A 21,262-nucleotide genomic window follows, 5' to 3' on the forward strand; every position below is an offset into this window, starting at 1 on the left:
GAGTAACCGACATTGGCTGCAAACCAAGTAGTTAAATGAACACATCACAGTACCAATCAGTTCAAAGGCAGGAGGAGTAAGGACTTACAACAGCGGCTTGAACTGGTGTGCTCATGCCCTTCATCTTGCTGGTGTGGCAATCCTTGAAGATTTGCACTGCATTCAGTTCAGGTTCTTTTTGGTCCGCACAGGCTTTCCTCTGTATTTGGAAAAAGTCAATATAGATACGATAATATGGCACAGAAAAAAGAAGGAAGTAGCAGCTATTTACAAGAGCCTCGCAGTGTGCAATATAGCTACGAGCTCCTGTTGTCTGTTGGAATTTCACTTTAGAACAGTTGGTTTTGTTGTCCAAACAGTTATCCTAGAAGAAGATACACTTGTAAGGCACATACATAAATACAAGTTCAATATGTGGTCTGAGCAAATACATATAGCCTACCTGATACTTTGGATCAGACTAGTGTTTAACGAGGGCTGTCCAGTCTTCATCTGTAATATATTCCACTGGAGATGTTTGGGCGATTTCATTGTTAGCCTTGCCTTCAAAGTGAGATTTTCTAAGGTGGTACCGATACTGTCGCAGAGCAGACTGAAAAACATGAGTGCATGCTTGTTTAGTTGCATCATCTTTCGGATCCAACTTGAACCTCATCTGTTGAAAAAAGAATGCGAGTCTTATTAGGAGGAATCTAGAAAGTATGGGACAGAGCAAGACAATATTACTAATTGCGATGAATAACATTACTTACGGATAAATGGTCAAGGAAGGTGTTAAACTGGGTATTGTCTTTCTCATTCCTATACTAGATCCACGTTGGGAGGATATGTGCATGACACCTAACGGCAATGGCTGCCTCTGATACTAACTTGGCTGACTCTGTAGAATCACGTGGCCTTTTTAAACCTGCCTCAAAATGGATCTCCATTCTTCCTCCTTTAGATTTTGTTAATCTGTCAAGCATTATCCCTGATGTCTGTTTCCGCTTGCGCCGTGGTGCTAGTTCAACAATGAATATGGAAAGTGTTAGTGTACATCAAACTGTGAGAGTACATATAAAGGAGCATGCAATTGCAACTTGACTCGGTCAGGTACCATCTTGGTGTTGATGCTCATGAGGTTCATCTGATCTTGCCAAGTCCTATTGTATCAGCAGTGCTTCGGAAGTAGTGTTAGGTGTGAAGGCAGCTTGGGAACTAGCCAGTTCCGGAGAAAACGAACAAGTAACTCGTTGAGATGCTGGTACAGTTGAAGCGGATGCTGTAGCTGGTGGAGCAGGTGATACTGTGTTTGTAGATTTAGTCGGTGGATGTGGACCTTCTACTGCACTATAAGTACCAGCAGAATCTGGACGGCAGATCCTTTTCCGTTTCTCCCCACGAGTAACACCACTCCCTAATATATTATTTTCCTTGCTCTTTTTTGACTTTGCCATGTGAAGCCGTACCCACAACACAAAAGAATAAAATTGCTCTTCAGAACACATTGATGCATGATACAGACAAGCAATACTTTGATGTAAGACAACCATATGAGGATGGAATATGTAAGAAAAACAGGACGACATGACATATTCACAACTACGATGTGTAAACTCAGCAGAAGGATTTCAAGAAAATAGAAGTAATGCAAGCTAGACACCATATGAAAGATGCAACCAATATTACTTTACCAAGTTAAAAGTGTCTTTTCATAGGTGGAAATTTGAAAAATTAGAAGCAGTACAACGTAGAAATCAATGCAAGATGCAACCACTATCAAACTGCCATGTTAAAAGTGTCCAATCATGAGTGACTGATGCGGGATACACAACAACAGTACTTTGATGTAAGAACATGGTATGATAGATAGATGCAATGTATTCTAGACACAAAACGCCATGTCATATGCACATGTATAACGTATAAACTCAGCAGGTGAAATTTAATCAAAATAGAAGAAATACAGGCTAGACAACATATGCAACATGAAACCAATTATCACACTGTCAACTTAGAGCAAGCACCTGCGATGGTGGAGTACGGGAGATGAACTCATCATGTAGACTTGGGACTTCAACTTCATTAGCAGTAGAAGTGGAAAATCTAGAGAGTCTCTGTTTGCGTCTGTGCGGAGGACCACCAACATCCCCTAACTTACTCTTTTCCTTCCTATTTTATGATATTGCCTTATGAAGTCAAAACCACAAGAAGATGAATAAAATTAGCTCTGCATAACTGGTTGATGCATGATATAGACGAACACTACTTTGATGTAAGTCAAGCGCATGATAGGAGGATGGAATATATACAAAAAAAGACAGCATGTCATATTCACACGTATGATAGGAGGATGGAATATGTAATAAAAAACAGTAAGCGGAAGGCATTTCAACAAAATTAGAAGAAATGAAAGCTAGGCACCATATGAACATGCAACCAATATCACTCCATCAGGTAAAAAGTGTCTCGTCGTAAGTGCCATTTCGAGAAACTAGAAGCAGTGCAAGCTAGAAGACAATGCAAGATGCAACCTACATCATAGTCCCAAGTTAAATGTGTCTTATGGGTAAGTAATCGTTGCACGTATAAGTTGTAAGCTACGCAGATGCAATTCAACATAATCAGAAGCAATACAAAGGAGATCATACGGAAAACGCAACCACATATAACAGTTCCAAGTTAGAGCAAGCACCTGTGATGGTGGAGTAGGGGAGATGTGCTCATAATGTACACGTATGTTCTAGAAACAGGAACATGTGTCATATTCACAAGCATTATGTGTAAAGTAAGTAGATGCAATTCAACAAAGTTAGAAGCAATACAAGCTAGACATCATACGCAACATGCAACCACGTATAATAGTGCCAAGTTAGAGCAAGCACCTATGATGATGGAGTAGGGGAGATGTGCTCATCATCTACACAGCTACATTGACTGTCCAGCCTTGTGTTGTCTTGCGAATCTTGTTGGGAGGATGGCAGAGTAGAATCTGTAGAGACCCCCTGTTTGAGTTGCTCCGAAGGACCACCATCATCCACTGCCGGACTAATTTCCTTCAGCTATAATGATTTTGCATTGTGAAGTCAAACCGATAAGAAAAAGGAATAAAATTAGAGCACTGCAAGCTAGACACCATATGAAAGATGCAACCAATATCACTCTTCCAAGTTCAAACTGTATGGCATTTCAACAAATTAGAAGCAGTACATGCTAGAAATCATATGCAAGACACAACCAATATCACAGTGGCGACTTAAAGGTGCCTTATCATAAGTGACTGATGCGGGATATGCAAGAACAGTAGTCTGATGTAAGAACATCGTGTGATCAGATATAGTATGTTCTAGAAACAGGAACATATGTCATATTGACAGGCATTATGTGTAAAGTAAGCAGATGTAATTCAACAAAGTTAGAAGCAATACTGTACAAGCTAGACATCATACGCAACATGCAACCACATATAATAGTGCCAAGTTAGAGCAAGCACCTGTGATGGTGGAGTAGGGGAGATGTGCTCATCATCTACACAGCTACGTTGACTGTCTAGCCTTGCGTTGTCTTGTGAATCTTGTTGGAAGGATGGCGGAGTATAATCTGTAGAGAACCTCCATTTCAGTTTCTCGGAAGGACCACCATCATACAATGTCTTGCCAATTTCCTTCAGCTTTATTGATTTTGCATTGTGAGGTCAAACCGACAAGAAAAAGGAATATAATTCGCTCTTCAGAACTCATTCATGCATGATACTGACGAACACTACTCTGATGAAAGGCAAAGCCATGATACGAGGATGGAATATGTACGAAAAAATGGACGGCTTGACATATTCACACCTATGATGTGGTAACTAAGCATAAGACACTTCAACAAATTAGAAGCACTGCAAACTAGACACCATATGAAAGGTGCAATCAATATCACTCTGCCAAGTTAAAACTGTCCCGTCATAGGTGGCGTTCATCAAACTAGAAGCAATACATGCTAGAAATCATATTCAAGACGCAAACCAATATCACACTGCCAACTTAAAGGTGTCCCATCATAAGTGACCGATGCAGGATACACAAGAAGAGTAGTTTCATGTAAGAACATGGTGTGATAGACAGATATAGTATGTACCAAAAACAGGAAAGCGTGTCATATTCACACGTATCATGTGTAAGCTAAGCAGATGCAGTTTACACTAATTAGGAGCAATACAAGCAAGACACCATATGCAACATGCAACCAGATATCACACTGCCAAGTTAGAGCAAGCACCTTGGATGGTGGAGTAGGGGAGCAAAGACCTGGACCTTGTAATGCACTATCAGTACAAGGAGAATCGGTACAGATGCTCCGTTTACGTTGTTGCAGAGGACCACCATCATCGCCTTTCTTACTCTTTTCCTTCCTCTTTCTTGATTTTGCCTTGTCAAGTCAAACCCACAAGAAAAAGGAATAAAATTTGCTCTTCAGAACTCATTGATGCATGATACTGACGAACACTGCTACTTTCATGTAAGGCAGCCGCATGATAGGAGGATGGAATATGTATGAAAAATAGGACGGCGTGACATATTGACATGTATGATGTATAAAGTGTAAACTAAGCACAAGGTGCTTGAACTTGTTAGAATCAATGCAAGCTAGAAACCATATGAAAGATGAAACCAATATCACTCTGCCAAATTAAAAGGGTGCCCTAACAAATGTATTTGACCAAATTAGAAGCAATACATGGCAACATGCTAGAAATAATATGCAATATGCAACAAATAAAGGTGACTCATCGTAAGTGATTGATTAAGGATATAAAAGAGAGGTAGTTTCATGTAAGAACAAGGTTAACACATAGATGTAGTGTGTACCAAAAATAGGAAGGCATGTCATATTCACAGGTATAATGTGTAAACTAAGCAGATGCAATTTACCCTAATTAGAAGCATTACAAGCTAGACACCGTATGCAACATGCAACCACATATCACACTGCGAAGTTAGAGCAAGCACCTGTGATGGTGGTGTGGGGGAATTGCGGTCATCAACTAGAGAGCTACGTTGACTATCTTCATTTAGCCTTGTTGTTTCTTGAGAATCATGTGGGGAGGATGACACTACACTCTTTAAACGAGTATGGCATCTCATAGTAACCCAGGGGGGTGACTGTCTCATCATAAGTGATTGATGGGGGATACAAAAGAGCATTAGTTTGATGTACGAACATAGTTAATAGACATATGTAGTATGTATCAAAAACAGGAAGGCATGTCATTATCAAAGGTATAATGTGTAAAGTAAGCAGATGCAATTTAACCAAATTGGAAGCAATACAAGCTAGACACCATATGCAACATGCAACCACATTTGACAGCGCGAAGTTAAAGAGAGCACCTGGGATGGTTCTGTGTGGCAATTGAGATCATCAACTGCAGAGCTACGTTTACTGTCTCCAACTACTGACATTGCACCCTTTAGAGCACTGAAACGCTTAGTGCTTATCTTCGAATTACACTGGAGCGACTTCTGTCTTTTCTTTTTTGCATTCATCAACACCGCGTCAGAGTCTGAAATACCCATGTATAAAAAAACAATAGTGTGAGTGTGGGTGAAGTGTGTGCACAATTAGTACAGTGTAAAGGTAGCACATAGCAGGTCGGTGAGAAATAAATGACGGGATACATATGATAGCTCTACAACATGCATGGCACACTAAATTACTACAAGATTCTATGAAAATAATAGTCGACTGAAATCAAATAGGCTAGTCCGATGTACAAAGAACGGGCAGATCGCCTTCGTCTACCTCCAGCCAGTCAGTGTTGACGATCTTCCTTGAAACACCAGCGACCACCGCCCCAGTCCCCTACCCGCGCCCTCCCCTCGACCTCACCGCACCGCCATGCTTGGCACCGCCCCCCGGCCATCCATTCAAGCCCCGCCAACCTCCAGATCGGGCACAAGCAGCTCCTGCGCCCACATCCCTATGATAGACACCGATGCACCGCTTCCCCGACGAACAAGCGGACTAGGTGCTCCACGCGCCTAAGCGGGTGCTGGTTCTTTTAATTGCGGTTCGACTGACCCTAAATTGAAATCTAGGCGGGCTACTGACCTCTAGCAACGGTGAAATAGTAAAGGAAGGAAACCTTGTGCATTTAGTATCACAAAGAAGATGCAGTAAGAAGCGCTCAACTAGTTTCTTTCGTGGGATGAATACGGTGTGAGTAGAGACGTAAGGTTTGCACGAATAAGGGAAGAGGAGTACCTCTTTCTGCTGGCAGTGTTGTGTCCTCCTTCTGTTTTTCCAGTGATCTTCTTGTGGTTCGCTGGAAACGAGAAGTTGTGGAGGACGGTGGAGCCTTGGACGAACCCATGGCCAAGTTGTTGAGTGTGGTGTGGTGGCCGTCTGTCGGCGGCGGGGAACCAAATCCGAGGCGGCGAATGACGGCGTAGCGGGAACAGCTCCGGTGCGGTGGACGGTTGTGATAGTGGAGCGGCAGCAGTGAGGCGCATGACGACGTGGTCGGAGTGGTTCTGGTACGGCGCACGTCAGCGTCGGCGTCGTGGAGGCAGCTCTACCTCGGCTTCGCTGCTAAGTCCTTGAGGGTGTTGCGGTTGCGGTTGCGTTGGACGACGACGTCGGGGTACCGGCTCCGCCGTGATGGAGGAGGGCGGTGGTGGATTGGGCGCTATGGGGTGGAGGATGGAGGAGGTTGGGGTTTCGCGGCTGGTGGAGAGGGCGTTTTGGCGCCCACGGAGTATGAATGGGGAAACAGAGGGAGGCGGGGAACTAAGGGGGAACAATGTTTCTGTTTGCGACGCGCTTGTTTGAAATTTGGGGAAAGTTACAAACTTTGCCCCCATCTAAAATTTTGGACATATTGCGGGTTGGGGGTAGGAAAGTAATCTCAGGTGTCCCAAATGTGGGCGGGATAGATTTCGGCCGAGCGCATGGGTGTTTAGGTGCCCACGGCGTATGAATGCTTCTTGGAGGCGGTTGAGACTGGCGTCTTGGTGAAGTTATGAACCTACCCCGGTTTAGACATTTGGACATCGGGCCGATAGGCTACACGGGACAGAGTCAGGACAATAATTTCCTACCATCAAACATTAGTCTCGCGCGGTTTCGGGTGACCCGAGGCCTATTTGGCACTTCGTTCAATATTTGGGAGCAGAAGCATTAACATTTTTGTTTCTCTTGAATTGAACTATCAGGATTTGTCAAACTTCACAAATCTTTACTCTTGAAAATCCTAAAGCTACGATTATTTTGGAATGGAGGGGGTACATTTGAATATACATTGTACATGAGTATATATTAAAAAAATATGCAACTTACCTCGGTTCATGCATGGTTCCAGATATAATCTCCTTGGTTGCAAAAAAAAGTTAGACATGCGTATGAATATATATATAGCATGTTCAAACGCACAACAAAGATTGATGCCCCCTTTTACATCTGATTTAAAAGTGCCATTGTCTCGGGTTCAAATAGATGAATGCACTTCCTATGAATTTGAATCTTCGAAACCCCCTTTATGTTGAATTCAACATGTATTCTATTTTGTAGCTAGCAATTTGGAATGTATCCATGAAAGTGACAAATTTATAAAGTGCTTCACACTAACAACATGGAGTGCACTAATTAATGTTTATATATGAATTGCAAAAGCATCCATTGCCTGTATTTCAAACCGCTCTCACTCTATGGATCGATAATATGAAATAAACACATGCACATGCTAGAATTCAATAGAGTATGGGTGTCTGATAGACCAATTTTCGTCCATACGCAATTTGCAAAATTCATGATCTCATCCAAAAATAATAATGTCATTTATATTTTAATTTAATGCGTAGAACCGCACGTAGATGCACTATGCCTCGGCCCGTTGTCACAAACGTGCTATATATCTCTCTATCTACTGCATAAGTGCACACACTTTATATGCATCGGCATTTCTCTTTCACACATGCTCACAATCTCTCTCGGGGTGTCGGGGAGTCTCACGCACATGCTCTCTCTGTATCTCTCTCTCTTTCTGACTACTATGTACCACTCTTTTCACTAATCTCAGTTGGAAAACACTATTTCTCTCACATGCATATATACACACGCATGGTCTCTACTAGCCCTCTATACGCACATATATGTGCCTACGTGTCTCCCGCACGCAATTACCTTTAGGCCTCTCTCGCACACATTGCCCCCCCAGACACACCTCTCTCTTAGACTACCCATAGTGGGAGTAACATTGGTAGTAACATCACACTTATCTAGGTTAAATAGATGATGTGGCATGTAATTAATGAAGAAAGAGATGAAAGTGGTAACATAGTTAGTTACTACTAGTATGAGTAACATCACACATATCAAGGCAAGATGTGTCTATAATCTAATAAATGAAGTGCTCTATGTTACCACACATATGTTACTTCCCACTATAGAGGTAGTAACATAGACTAGTAACATGGGCATGTTACTAGTCTATATTACTACCCATTGTGGATAGTCTTAGTAGTTGGCAGATATGATTCCATCATATCATTCGGTAGGATATCCCTGACTGTTAGGCTGGATGGTAATACGAGGCAAAGTTTTACCCTAGTTCGAACCCTTGTAGTTGAGGAAAAAGCCTACTCTTGGTACTCTATATTAGTGATAGGGGTGTGTACAAAGTACACGTGAATACAAGGCATTGTGCGTGTGTATACTATCGACGAACTAGCCCCCAAGCTTCTATAACATACTGGGGGCCTAGGGTTACAAATCATATATAGTTGGCTTATCACTAGTGGGGACAAAGTCCTCCGCGACTCTGGTAGCTAGCTTCATGTTGTACGCCGAGTCCTCCACATGGGTCTTTGTATAACGCGTCTCGGTCCAACCTATGTGGCGCAAGATGGAACCGACCCATGAGTCCTCATGTTGACCCACCACAACTAGAAATGATGTGCCCACCACACCACACACGCAATCGGCCACTAAGAAAATAAGCATATACAATAGTACAATGTTATACATGAAAGTTAATTGCATGGTGCATCCAAAAATATTTGTTCTGTATCGTGAATGTTTATATATTCTCCTAAAATATTAGTCACGGGAAAGAGAAATGAAGGGCATATCTCTCCTTGTCTCCACCGGACACCCCCTCTTTCTACACCACTTTCATGTACGCACACAAACTATCTATCGGCCCTCTAAAAGTATGCATGCCCACGACACATTCACGCGTGACGATCACTGTATTTCAAGCTAAAGCACTATATGGTCACTGGACTTCAGAATATGCTCATTACGGTCACCGTATACATTCTCGTGGTGATCATACGGTATCTAGCTCATGATACGTCTCCGTATTTTCTTGATGACACTGACGGACTTTGCATTTGATGCATGCTCCGTATTTGGTTGACGACAGTTACGGTCATTGTATTTGAAGCTAAAGCACGATATGGTCACTGGACTTCAGAATAAGCTCATCACGGTCACCACATACATTTTGTCGTGCTAACCAACATGTGGTTGGATGGTTAGGAGGACAGTGGTTTCTCGAGCCCACCAGGGTTAAAGTCCCGGTGCTCGCATTTATCCTAGGTTAATTTCAGTATTTTCCGGCGATGTGCGTTCAGTGGGAGGAGATGTTCCACTCGACTATGAGGCACCTATGGTGACTTCATAAAATCTCAAGATCATATGCTGGCTCACTCTCTCGAAGGTGCTCATAAGGGTAGGGTCTGTGTGTGCGCACTTATAGCGGTGAGTGCTTGCGCGTATATATGAGCCCTTGCGTCTATACCATGTTAAAAAATACATGTCATGATTATACGGTCACTGGCTCACCTGTACAACTCTGTATTTTGTTGATGACACAATCAATTGACCAGTCAAACGTTCCACGTGGCGCAACTAGTGTTGCGCCATCGGAGCGTGTAACCGTGGGGCCCACCTGTCAGCCCGTATATGAAAGAAAGAAATGGTAGTTTGAGTTTGTACTGTGTTAATAAAATACATTTTAGGGTGATCATACGGTCACTGGCTCACCATACAGCTTCGTAATTTGTTGATGACACGATCAATTGACCAGTCAAACGGTCCACATTCAGCAACACACATTACCATAGGGCCCACCCGTCAACGCGTATATGAAGGACAAAAATGGTAATAAATTAGTGGTCGGTGGGTACTCGAAGTGGTGATACCTCTGGTTGGCAGTCGTTGGCGGTGGGGGAGGCGCGTTTATTGGGCGGTGGGGTGGGGATCGCCGGAGAAAAAGCTCGGCGCGGGGGGCCTAGAGGGATGGCCAGTGCGGCGGCGGACCGGCGGTGGGGAGTGGTTTCGGGGCGGCGTGGCGGCGGGGGCCGGCCGCGGGCGGCGGGGGCCGGCGGTTCGGCCGGTGGTGGCTGGCGGCTCAGGGGGGGTGGAGTTTGATGATAAACTACAGGCCCTTGATTTCGTATCCAATGGCTGGAAAATCTAATGAAGAGAGATGAAAAAGTCAGTCGACTGACGTGTAGCCTCACCCCACAGGTACACATGCACGCACGCATGTAGGCGTGCAACACTGACACATACAGATAACGAACACACGCATGCATGCAGGCATGCAACACTGACACGTACACATGCACTCATGAACACACGCACGTACGCACACATGCATGTAACACTGAAACGTACCCTTCCATGCACGCAACACTCACACGCCTACATGCACACATCACATGACGCAAGACACACACTCAACCTATACGTGCATGCACCCTTTGTTAAGGACATATGGATTGTTACGGGTATTAATCAATCTTATCTGTGATAAGCAGAACATTGATGTTTGCAGCGGTCTTTATGAATCACAACGTATCGAACGGGCTATCAACATAGTAGGCTTATATACATGAAAAGGATGACGTCACACTCAATGAACAATCATCGGTTTATGAAATGCCCGCTTCTGACCGCCCTGGCCCACCAAAGGTTCCTCTGCTGTGTGCTGCCTGCGTTGGGTCACTGACATGCAGGCCATGTACCCAAAGAGCCCACACGTCAGTGGAAGAACGACGCGGTGTCCTACGTCAGAGTCGAGGGCGCCACTCGCTGCACGCCCGGTTGAACACGCCTCCTTGCCGCATTCAAACACCTCCATGAAACCCGCCCGTGTGGAAGCCGAGAAGCCCACTCTGGACACACGTCCGGCATTAAACGCAACACTGGCCAAGCTCCTCCCGTCCGCCGTCTATTTAATCTCTTATTTAAATGAGGCCAAACGCTGGCCAAGAATCGCACACCTCCGCCGCTCCCCTATCTCCTCCTTCACCATTTTGTCCACTCTTACAATGGCTTACGAAGAGTAGTTATTCTGCACAAGCCATTTGTCTAGGTTTGTATCTCTCACACACACCCACATAGGTGGGGGACGTGCACGAAGAGAAGAGGTGCATGCACGACGCACGTACTCCCGTCTCTTTCCCAACCACACTCGCGCGGGTACACAGTGGAGCTCATTTCTGTACGAAAAGGCAGCCCACGTGGTAATTTGACACGTGTACTGGTTGTGCACTAGATGGAGGGAGGATTGTCTACCATGGGTGAACAAACAAATTGCGACTTGTCGCGTTATGTTAAAAAAGAGGCAAACCATATGGGGCCTACCTTAGAGGCAAGGCTCTATACACTGGAGTACTTTTGATGTGTCCCGTCAACTTGCAGAACGAGGAGAAGCTTTCTTAGTACGCCGTGTCCCCCGCCCACGGGCGCGGTGGCTCGCAGGATGAGGTGAAGCTTGCTTACTAGTAGTAGTATTGTACGCCTTACGACCGCTCCCTCGCCCACGCGCGCAGTGGCTCGCAGGACGAGGAGAAAATTTTACTACTCCCTCCGTTTACTCCTCGTCCCTACTACCTTGGTTAGAGAGATTATCATATTGTTTGGAATATATATGTCCTTTAGTACTCCCTCCATTTACTTATACAAGGCCACTATAAAAAATACATTTTGCATCTATACAAGGCCATAAATAGTAATCGAGACAAAAGCTACTACTCCCTCCTTTCCAGTTTATGGCTCAATTTCAAAATCACTCCAACCACGGTAGATGGTGAGTGGTCGAATTAATTTCATACTCCTAGTTTGCACAAGTAATTATTACGCTCGTTTTTCTCAAGAAGTTATGTTTACCGAGGCATTAAGTAGAACGAATGCATGAATGAACACTAAATTTCCATGAACTTCTACATGCATTGGTGAGTTTTCTCTTGACACTGCTTGCATCGGGTGATCTAACGCACCTCGAAATCCAACATGTGATGGTACTACTACTAGTAGTAGAATTAAGACTTATAAAACGGAAAAACGAATGTTTTTTAGATGAGCCCTATAAACCCTAGTGGGTATGTACTCTATAAAATCAGATTTTCCCAAAACTAAGTCGCTCAACCTTTATTTGCTTGTTTCCTTTCCTGCCTCCTTGCCTCGAAGACTATGCCAAACTCCCCTGCCTGCCGTGCGGGAAAATGCCCACCCTCACCTTTTTTTAGTTCGGGTTTGTATCGGTGGATCGCGTGAAGCAGCAAAAACCCAAGCCGTGTCTTGTACTCCTTCGTCGACACTCGCTTTCATGAATTCTATACTTCCTGTCGCTGACATGTGGGACATATAGCAACCGATTCGATGTGTCAAGCACCAAATAACAATGCAGAACAGCAGGGGACGCACCCGAGTCATACCGCCTCAGTAGTAGTAGTGATGAGCAATGAGACGTCAAATCACAATGTCGCACCTTCCCAGACGGATGAAGCAACCATTATTTCACACTTCGGTTCGCCATCATCTCAAACCACGTAGTATTGCTTCTGCCTCAAGAGGGACATGCGCATCGCCTTAGTACATCATGACACGTGGGACCGCATGACAGGCCATGCTCCCCCGCCGATCGCTCGATAAAATCACCTCATTTTTACTACTATACTTCCTCCGTATCGGTTTACATGGCATGCACATCGTTCTAGGTTGAGAATTTAACTGGCTATATATGTGATGAACAGTATATGTTTAGAAACTACACCCGCTTAATAATCCAATAATATACTTTTTGTGACATAGTAACTCATATTTAGTTAGTCAAATGGATGACCTAGAACTACGTGGATGCCCTATAAACCGAGATGCCTAAAAAATGAGACGGAGAGGGTAGTTTAGTACGTATCTTTTTAGATCAATATAGTCGGGATTCACCAAGGAGCAAAACCAAGTGGTAGGCTACACCTGTCGTGTTGGCGTAGCAACTCAAGCAGGGTCAGTCCGCACACGAAATGGCGACACACTTAACAGGACCCCTTTGGCCGACATGTGGCTCATCCACCGTCTTGTTCCACGTGCGACGCACCAAATTACAGTTTGGAGCAGCGGTCGGAATAGGAGGCACCCCGGTCGTAGCGCCACAGTAGTAGAAAATGAGCGATGAGGGGTCAAATCACAAAGCCCCACCTTTCCCGCATTAAGCTGGACGGACGAAGCAACCATCATTTCACTCTAGGGCGCAAGAGCATAAAGAAAAGAGAAAACCAATGATGCATGCGGTAGCTACCTAGGGCACCCTAGGGTAGGGGTCTCCACTACAAATCATTTTTTGAAAGCACCTCCACTACAAATTGGCTTCTCCCTCGTCCTCTTGAAGAAAACCGATGATGCGTGCGGCGATAGGGTTTGTAGGAGTACTACTACGGCATGCGAGGCCATGTCGTAGTAAACGGGAGAGGGATTGAGTTCGAGTCGTCGCCTTAAATATGTGTGGGCCGCTTGGTTTTAGGGGAATGAGGCAACATTTTGGGTTCGGGGACCAGTGGAGATATAGTACGTACAAAAAATTGTGGACGTAGGTTCGACCGAAAGGCAATGATGCATGGGCCCTGCATTTTGATATACCCAGGGCCGCGTGAAATTTGCTACTCTACTCAAAACTAGTTAGGTACACATGCATTGAATGCATGAGATTTCAAAACCAAATTATGAATAAATACACACTATAGCATGTAAAGCTTTGAGTCATATATGCATGATGTAGATGTTCGTTTAGTTCTTATAGTTCATCTCATTCAAAATCAATTAGTTTTATAAAAATGTTAAGATTCATGGGGTTGTGCATTGTAAAGAATAAAGTAAAAAACAAATAATGGCAATTCATTTAGAAAAAAATTCAATTATGATACGGAATATTCTAGAACAAAGGAGAAGTGCTTGTGTTTTGAGGTTTGTGCATTATGCTTAAGTTCAACCATGGAGTCTTCTAAATTGTACATGTGGTAGATCTGGTGGAATGTTGATGCTATCCAAAGGCCAGTAGTGCTCAGATTTTCCATCTCTGCATTGTCGGATTAGCTTCATCTAGCGACCATCTTTCAAAGTTATTTGCACACTATAGTTCTTGTGCCATAGTTGCATGTCTTGGAAAAAAAGCTACTAGTGGGTTGTACTAGCTATTTATGAATAGAAGATGTATACATGGAAGTTGTAGGGAAAGATATGACATGGAGTATCTCAATTCCTATGAGTAGGGATTGGAAAAGAGATGTCATTTGGTTCACATCATAGGAACTTTTCTATCGAATCTAGAGATGACATGTATCTCAATTCCTATGAGGAGGGATTAGAAAAGAGATGTAATTTGGTTCATATCATAGGAAATTTTCTACTTGAATATACGCTAATGTTTATTTTCCTTTGAAATTATGGGAGTATAGGAATCCATTCATATGAACCAAGTGGCTCTAAAGCTATAGAAATGATATCATGTTTATTTCCTTTGAAATGTGGAGTATATGAATCTATTCCTATGAACCAATTGGCTCTAAAGGAAAAAATCCTATAAAAATCATATCATATAGAGTTCCTATGATATCCCTCCACACCAAAGGATGGTTGAAATTGCTACAGGTGATATGATGGTCTTTCTTTGTAGACTCCTCCCCCGTCTTTCTAGTTACCTCTCAAAGATGAATGAAATGATATATACAGGGTATTCTACATGTGCAATTTGGTACACAAAAACTCAGTAAAAGTTTGTGAGGTTCGAATTTTCAATAAAGCTATGTGCACTGCATTTTGGAACGGAGGGAGCATACGGCAGTTTCTAACACTCAGGTGGAAGATTTGTGTGTAGGAGGAGTGGCTGTTCTGTTAAATGACATGGCAAAACTAACACTGTCAGATGCCGATCTAACGGTTCGTACGGCGTTCGTCAGGAAAAGGCTTGTGGCGAACGTTTGTCGGATAATGATTTATGGACACATGCATTGCATTGATACGTGCCCCCTCTCTCACGCACACGCACCCTCACGAGTCATGACTCTCCCGAGTCCTCTCGCACCCACCGTCTATCTGCAGGTAGATGTCACACACATATGTGCTCTTCACACCCTACCCTCAGAACTTCTAAAAAACAAAAGACGTCGCACACATTTTATTTTAGCTCACACATCACACACTTATATTATTACTCTTGTGGCGAACATTCTTTGGGCATAGTATATTGTACTCTCACGAAGAGAAGCAGTGCACGCACGCACTAGTTCTCTCACACCCACTCGCGGGTACATGTAGGAGCGCATTTTTTGAAGCTGGTACAACAAAATCACTCCACTATATATATATATATACATATATATATAAGCTGGAGCCTTAGCGCTTGCTTTACTAGGGTTCCTATCGTTCACTCTCTCATGCTCTCCAGATCTAAGCAAGAAATAGGTGGCCACACTCTCTCAGCTCATGGCTAGTCACAAATCCGACCGGACAACGTCGACCGGGGCAGGGGTGTAGGTGCATTGTTCATGCTGTCGTCGGCGGCGAGGGAGGAGACCAACGGTTGCCCGCCCGTCCCGATCGGCGGCCGTGTCGTTCTCTCCGAGAGACTGCCGGCTCGGGAGGGCCTCCGACCCCTTCTTCCTCCCTGTGGTATTGTGGCCAAGATGCGGCCTCCCGACACCGTCTTTGCCACATGCCAACGACCCTTAGGTATATATTCCTTCGAAACCTACCTTGCTCTACTGCCCCAGCTCCACACTTGGCTTCGTGTGGATCTTTTTCTACTTCTGTCCGCTGTTCCAAAGCCACCTAGACTTTTACTATTACTATAGGTAAAGCTAGTTCATACAGTCGACTCTAAGAGTTGGTTCAAACAGGGAAGAAAGTGGGAAGTTGTAGCATGAATCTAGGACTTGGTTCTAAGAGGAAATAGGGGAAAGTAGTAGATACTGGCTACCCAACCGGTCTCTTGGTTCAAAATACGAAGAAAGCACGGTGGATGGGGAAGTGGACCTATCTCTTAGTTGAAAAAGGAAAGAAAGTGACGGGTGTTGGGGGACAACGCAAATGAGAATGAGCAGGTCTAGATTTCCTGTGCTCACATAGGAAAATGTCGCCGAGGAGATAAAAAATGGGACAAATGCAGACATGCTGCCTGAGTGTTTGCCGCTCTCGGCAACCACTTCTGCCTCACCACTTTATGCCCCTGCTGTCCCTATGCCCATATCGCTACCGTTAATGTAAAATCACATGAAGCATTAAGCAATGCCACCTAATGTCACTATAAGTAATGGTCTAGTGACGTCGATAAATTGAAGCAATGCCACCACCATTTTATGAAGTGCTTCCATCTTGCTTTATTTCCCATGAATTGTGTTTTTGCAGTTACACTTAAATCTCACACCGCTAACATTGCTTCATCCCAGTGGAATTGCACAAATTTGATTGCACATTTACTGACCATGTGCTACTCTCATGATAGTAATACTAATGATGTTGTTCTGCATGTTAATATAGTGGCAGTGTTGATGTGATGTGATGCTACTTACTTAAGGACACTTTCATACTATCAATCTAGTGCCAATTATAACACAATAGATGATGTTGTTAATCATACACCACTGCAAAATATCTGTCACTGTTTAAATAACCGTATTTCATATTTGCGCAAACATGGATGTCTGTCACCATATCGTTTTGGGATGTCTGTCTCCGTATTGTTTCTATCCGCGTAATCAAAAGCACACACCTCACTTTTAGTAGAACTGCGCAAAATGAGATGGCTATCCCTCATTGTCGTCGTCTAACCACCCGTCTTCCAGGTATTCCTACATTGGTAGTTACTAGGTAGAATGACCAACGCAATATAAAGGAAGTTGATTCGTACGTTTTACTTCCTGATTGCAGTGTAGGGACGAGCGAAAACAACTGCATCCTTGTCCGGAATGCACTTTATACTAGTTCATCCATGGACCGAGGACTAGCTGGCACGGCTGCATGGTGGTTTTGGACAGGTGCACAGACAAGAGGCATTGTGGTCTGCTTATTTCTGCAAATAGCGGTCCTTAAATTTAGTGGAATGCACAAGACTTTTAGCTGGTCAATACACTACATGGTTCAGTTCAACATTCTAGCTGAGAACACAATTATAATTGGTTATTTTGGAATAAGAGAACCTAACCCTGGATGGTGGCAACAAGAAAAAACCAGAGTGAACTCCAGGAAATTTAAGCCTGCCGGGAGGCCCTTTGCTCAGAGAAGCCTTGCTTGTTTTTTTCCTGATTTGTAAACCTTCTCACAACTTTGTCTTTTGCTGTGAATTAGTATATGTTTGTTATGTTCTATGAATCATTAAGATGTATAAAATTGCTTAACTTATGCTTTTCAAGTTTTTTATGAAGCCGAGTTTAATGTGAGTGTTCCACATGAACGCTGGACTAGCGTGTGAACGTTTGGAATTTACATTGTGGCCTTAGTTAACTGCATGAACCACTGTAACAAGATACATAGTTTCCTATATGTCAGACAACAGATTGTTGATTGTTAGTTGGTCGATAGCCTAGTGTTGAAGTGAACTGAGCCAATGTGTCGTGTTTTGCACAACTGCTTACAAGTGGGGTAGCATCAACAGTATTTACAAGTATTTATGTATATGTCGGCGCACAGTTCTCGAACAAGTACTCTATTTCATCAAAACACACACTGCTCGTGTGCTAAACCATAATAACTTATGTCCTACCATGCCATATTCATGAAAAAACTAGTGAGGACGCATCTGTTTCGGCAACAATTACGATGGTTCTCACATGATTCAGGGGCACACAAAAGTAGCAGCAGTTCCCATAGACGGATTCAAACAGAGTATTAGCCCTAGAGGGCTCGATAACGGGCAAGGTTTGGATAATTAGACACAATCCAAACTACTATTAAACACTAGCTGGGGCAACTATTTCATGCCTTGATCTAATTTTGGCTGGACACAAGATGGACCTTGCCATGAACATCATCGAGGATGTCCGGCAGTAGCTCAATCCTGTGAACCTTCATGAAGACAACCTTGTGGCCTTGCCACTGATAAACTTGTTTGTGGAGGCATGCCACATCATCTTCCTGCGTAAGCTTGACAAGAATAGTATGCCTCACAAACGAAGGAGTAGCTTTGAAATTCTTGTGCTTCAGTACACCCTGGACAACACGCCTGATAACAGTGAGGCTAAAATACAACTCTTCATTGGTATAAGCGCAAATGGCTTCCAGGATCCAATAGCCTAAAAACTCTGTTTTCCCAGTGCGTATATTCAGGTCATCCCCCTCATAGCGAGTGACATGTACAACCACACAATCCTTGTCTGCATCAGGGCTCTAATTGAAACAGAAACAAATTCTGAATTACTTTCCATTATAAGAAACACAAGTTATTTAAACCACTATGTATAGCATGACATTGAAGCTAATAAAAATTTGCATTATTCATCACCACGTACTTAGATGAAAAACCACAATCGAGATTGGGAAAGAAGAAAATCACCTTGGGCAGCTCAGCTGGGGGGGGGGGCGGACACACATCCTCGAAGGGGGAAAACTGCTCCCACAGTTCCACGGGGGCTGTAACCTCAAACGGGGCGTTGACCATCTCAGTAGTGGCCGTGAGCGTATCTAGGGTCGGCTCGGTGGCTGGCTCCATCTTCTTGGAGCTCTCTATCTCGTGGGGATCAACCTCCCGCGTCTGCTCCAATATCGGCAGATCTTTGCCTGGTTCTCCTTGGTCCATCATGAAACTGATGAATACTAGGAGACCACTGAAAGGAAAACACAATCGCAATGACAATGAAACAAAAAAAGAGTGATGATCGGTTACTGCTTTGCAAAAGTTCTTTTTTTCTCTGAATGAAAATATACCAACATCATGGATCCGCTTACCTTCCCTTCGTTGGGGGAGAAGAACAGTGGCAGATGTGAGTGTTGCCTTTCTTGAAGATGGTGAGGGGGAAGGGGATTCAACGAAGAGTGAAATGATGGTTGCTTCGTCCATCAAACTTAGACTGCGGGGAGGTGGGGTTTTGTGATACGATGGCTCGTTACTGCCACGCTACGACCGGGGTGACTCTCCGCCTGCATACTGCCTTCTAATTTGGTGGATGGCATTTGGGCCCGTGCGCTGCATGGCCCGCATGCCGGTGAACGAAAGTATAACGACATTCCATAGAGGGAGACGTTTCGATGACCTAGGAGGAGCCAGAAGTGGTATTGTATCCACTGTACTAGTAGTAATTGTTTTTCTGGGTAGCTGTAGACTGTCTCCACTGTACTAGTAGTAATTGTTTCTCTGGGCCCAAGACAAAACAGCCCATCCACCCTAGTAAATAGTAAAATCAATTCGAATGTCCATATATTTACTGAATGAGAGGCGCTACCCACACCCAGCACACCCCCCCCAAAAAAACTGGGTGTTCTTCTTCCTCCTCACTCGCACCCACCTCACGTCAGCTCGCTCCAGTCGTACCCCCAAATTCCTCACCTCACTCCTACAGAAAACCCCAGCTCCCCTTCTTCCTCGCTACTACAGAAAAACGCCAGCTCCCCTTTTTCTTCACTCGCACTACAACTAAGCTCGTCATTCGTTACTTTGCTCAAATCCGTGAGCACGACGCGACGCCCTCGAGGAAAATGGAGTCGGCTGACCCCAGCACCAAGAAGATGAGGCTCTCGCCAGCGGCGACGCCTGTTGTAGATCTCGCACCCGGCAGCGCGGGGAGAAGCGGCGACCCCACCCCACCGGATCCCAGGAACCCGTAGAATCTCGGGTGGACCGCATCAACGATCTCTCAGACGCCGTCCTTGGGGAGATCATCTCGCTTCTCCCCACCAAGGATTGCTGCCGCACCCAAGTCCTCTCAATTCGGTGGCGCCCTCTATGGCACGTCGTGCCCCTTAATATCGACTGCCTTCAGCTATCTCTCTTCAATGATTTTGAAATCCCCAGAGCCATCATCTCCTCCCACCAGGGCTCCGTTCAAAGCCTCTGCATCCCGTCATGCTACCTGAGCAAGCATACCATGCCCTGCACGGTGGATGCCTGGCTAAAATCCCCTGAATTCACAGAACTACAGCTTCTTGAGTTCTACTATTCCCCTGGAAATCACCTACCAGATACCGAACACCATCTACCTGTGCCCTCAGCACCGATGTCCATCTCGCGGTTTTCCTCCTCTCTCCACACCGCCACCTTTGTGTTGTGCGACCTACCAGACAATCTGGTACTAAACCTTCGACTCCCATTTCTCAAGAAACTTTCACTTGTGCGGGTTCGTATATCGGAGGCCTCATTGCACAACATCATCCACTCCAGTTGCCCTGCCCTGGAGTGCTTGGTGCTTGTTTTCACAGTTAGAATCGGTCCTCTCCAAATAAAGTCGCCTAACCTTGTAAGAATTGGAATTTATTTTGACGGAAGAAAGCTCATCATCCAAGATGCCCCTTCACTTCAAAGGCAGATCCTTGATTCTAGTTATTCACCGTTGGAAATAACCGTCCTCTCTGCGCCTAAATTGGAGACCTTGGGTGTAATACATGATCTCTGTGCTCATTTCAATATGGTGTTTGATTCCACAGTTCTTCGGGTACTTTATATTATCATCTACACTTGTAACCATAAGATGCATTTTAAATTTCTCCGCATAAGTTATATGTCATCTTGGAGTACACATTTTGTACTAATATTATGTTCTATGCTCAATGAAGAGTTTCTCCATGGATGGCCTATCAATGGTGCTGGATTCTGTCAAGATCTTATATATCCAAATGAATAGTTTTGATCTGAACAAGATTATTGGCTTGCTGCAATGCTTTCCATGTCTGGAGAAGTTGTATATAAAGGTGATAATTTCACGCACATTGGAAGCCCGCATATAGTGTACTAGAATTAACCGTTCAGTTGTTGCTCTTTCGACACTCTTTTTTTAGACCTTAACTGTTTTCAATCTTCATGTCT

This window comes from Triticum urartu, chromosome 5, assembly GCF_003073215.2.
Source record: "Triticum urartu cultivar G1812 chromosome 5, Tu2.1, whole genome shotgun sequence".
NCBI classification, from domain to species: Eukaryota; Viridiplantae; Streptophyta; class Magnoliopsida; order Poales; family Poaceae; genus Triticum; species Triticum urartu.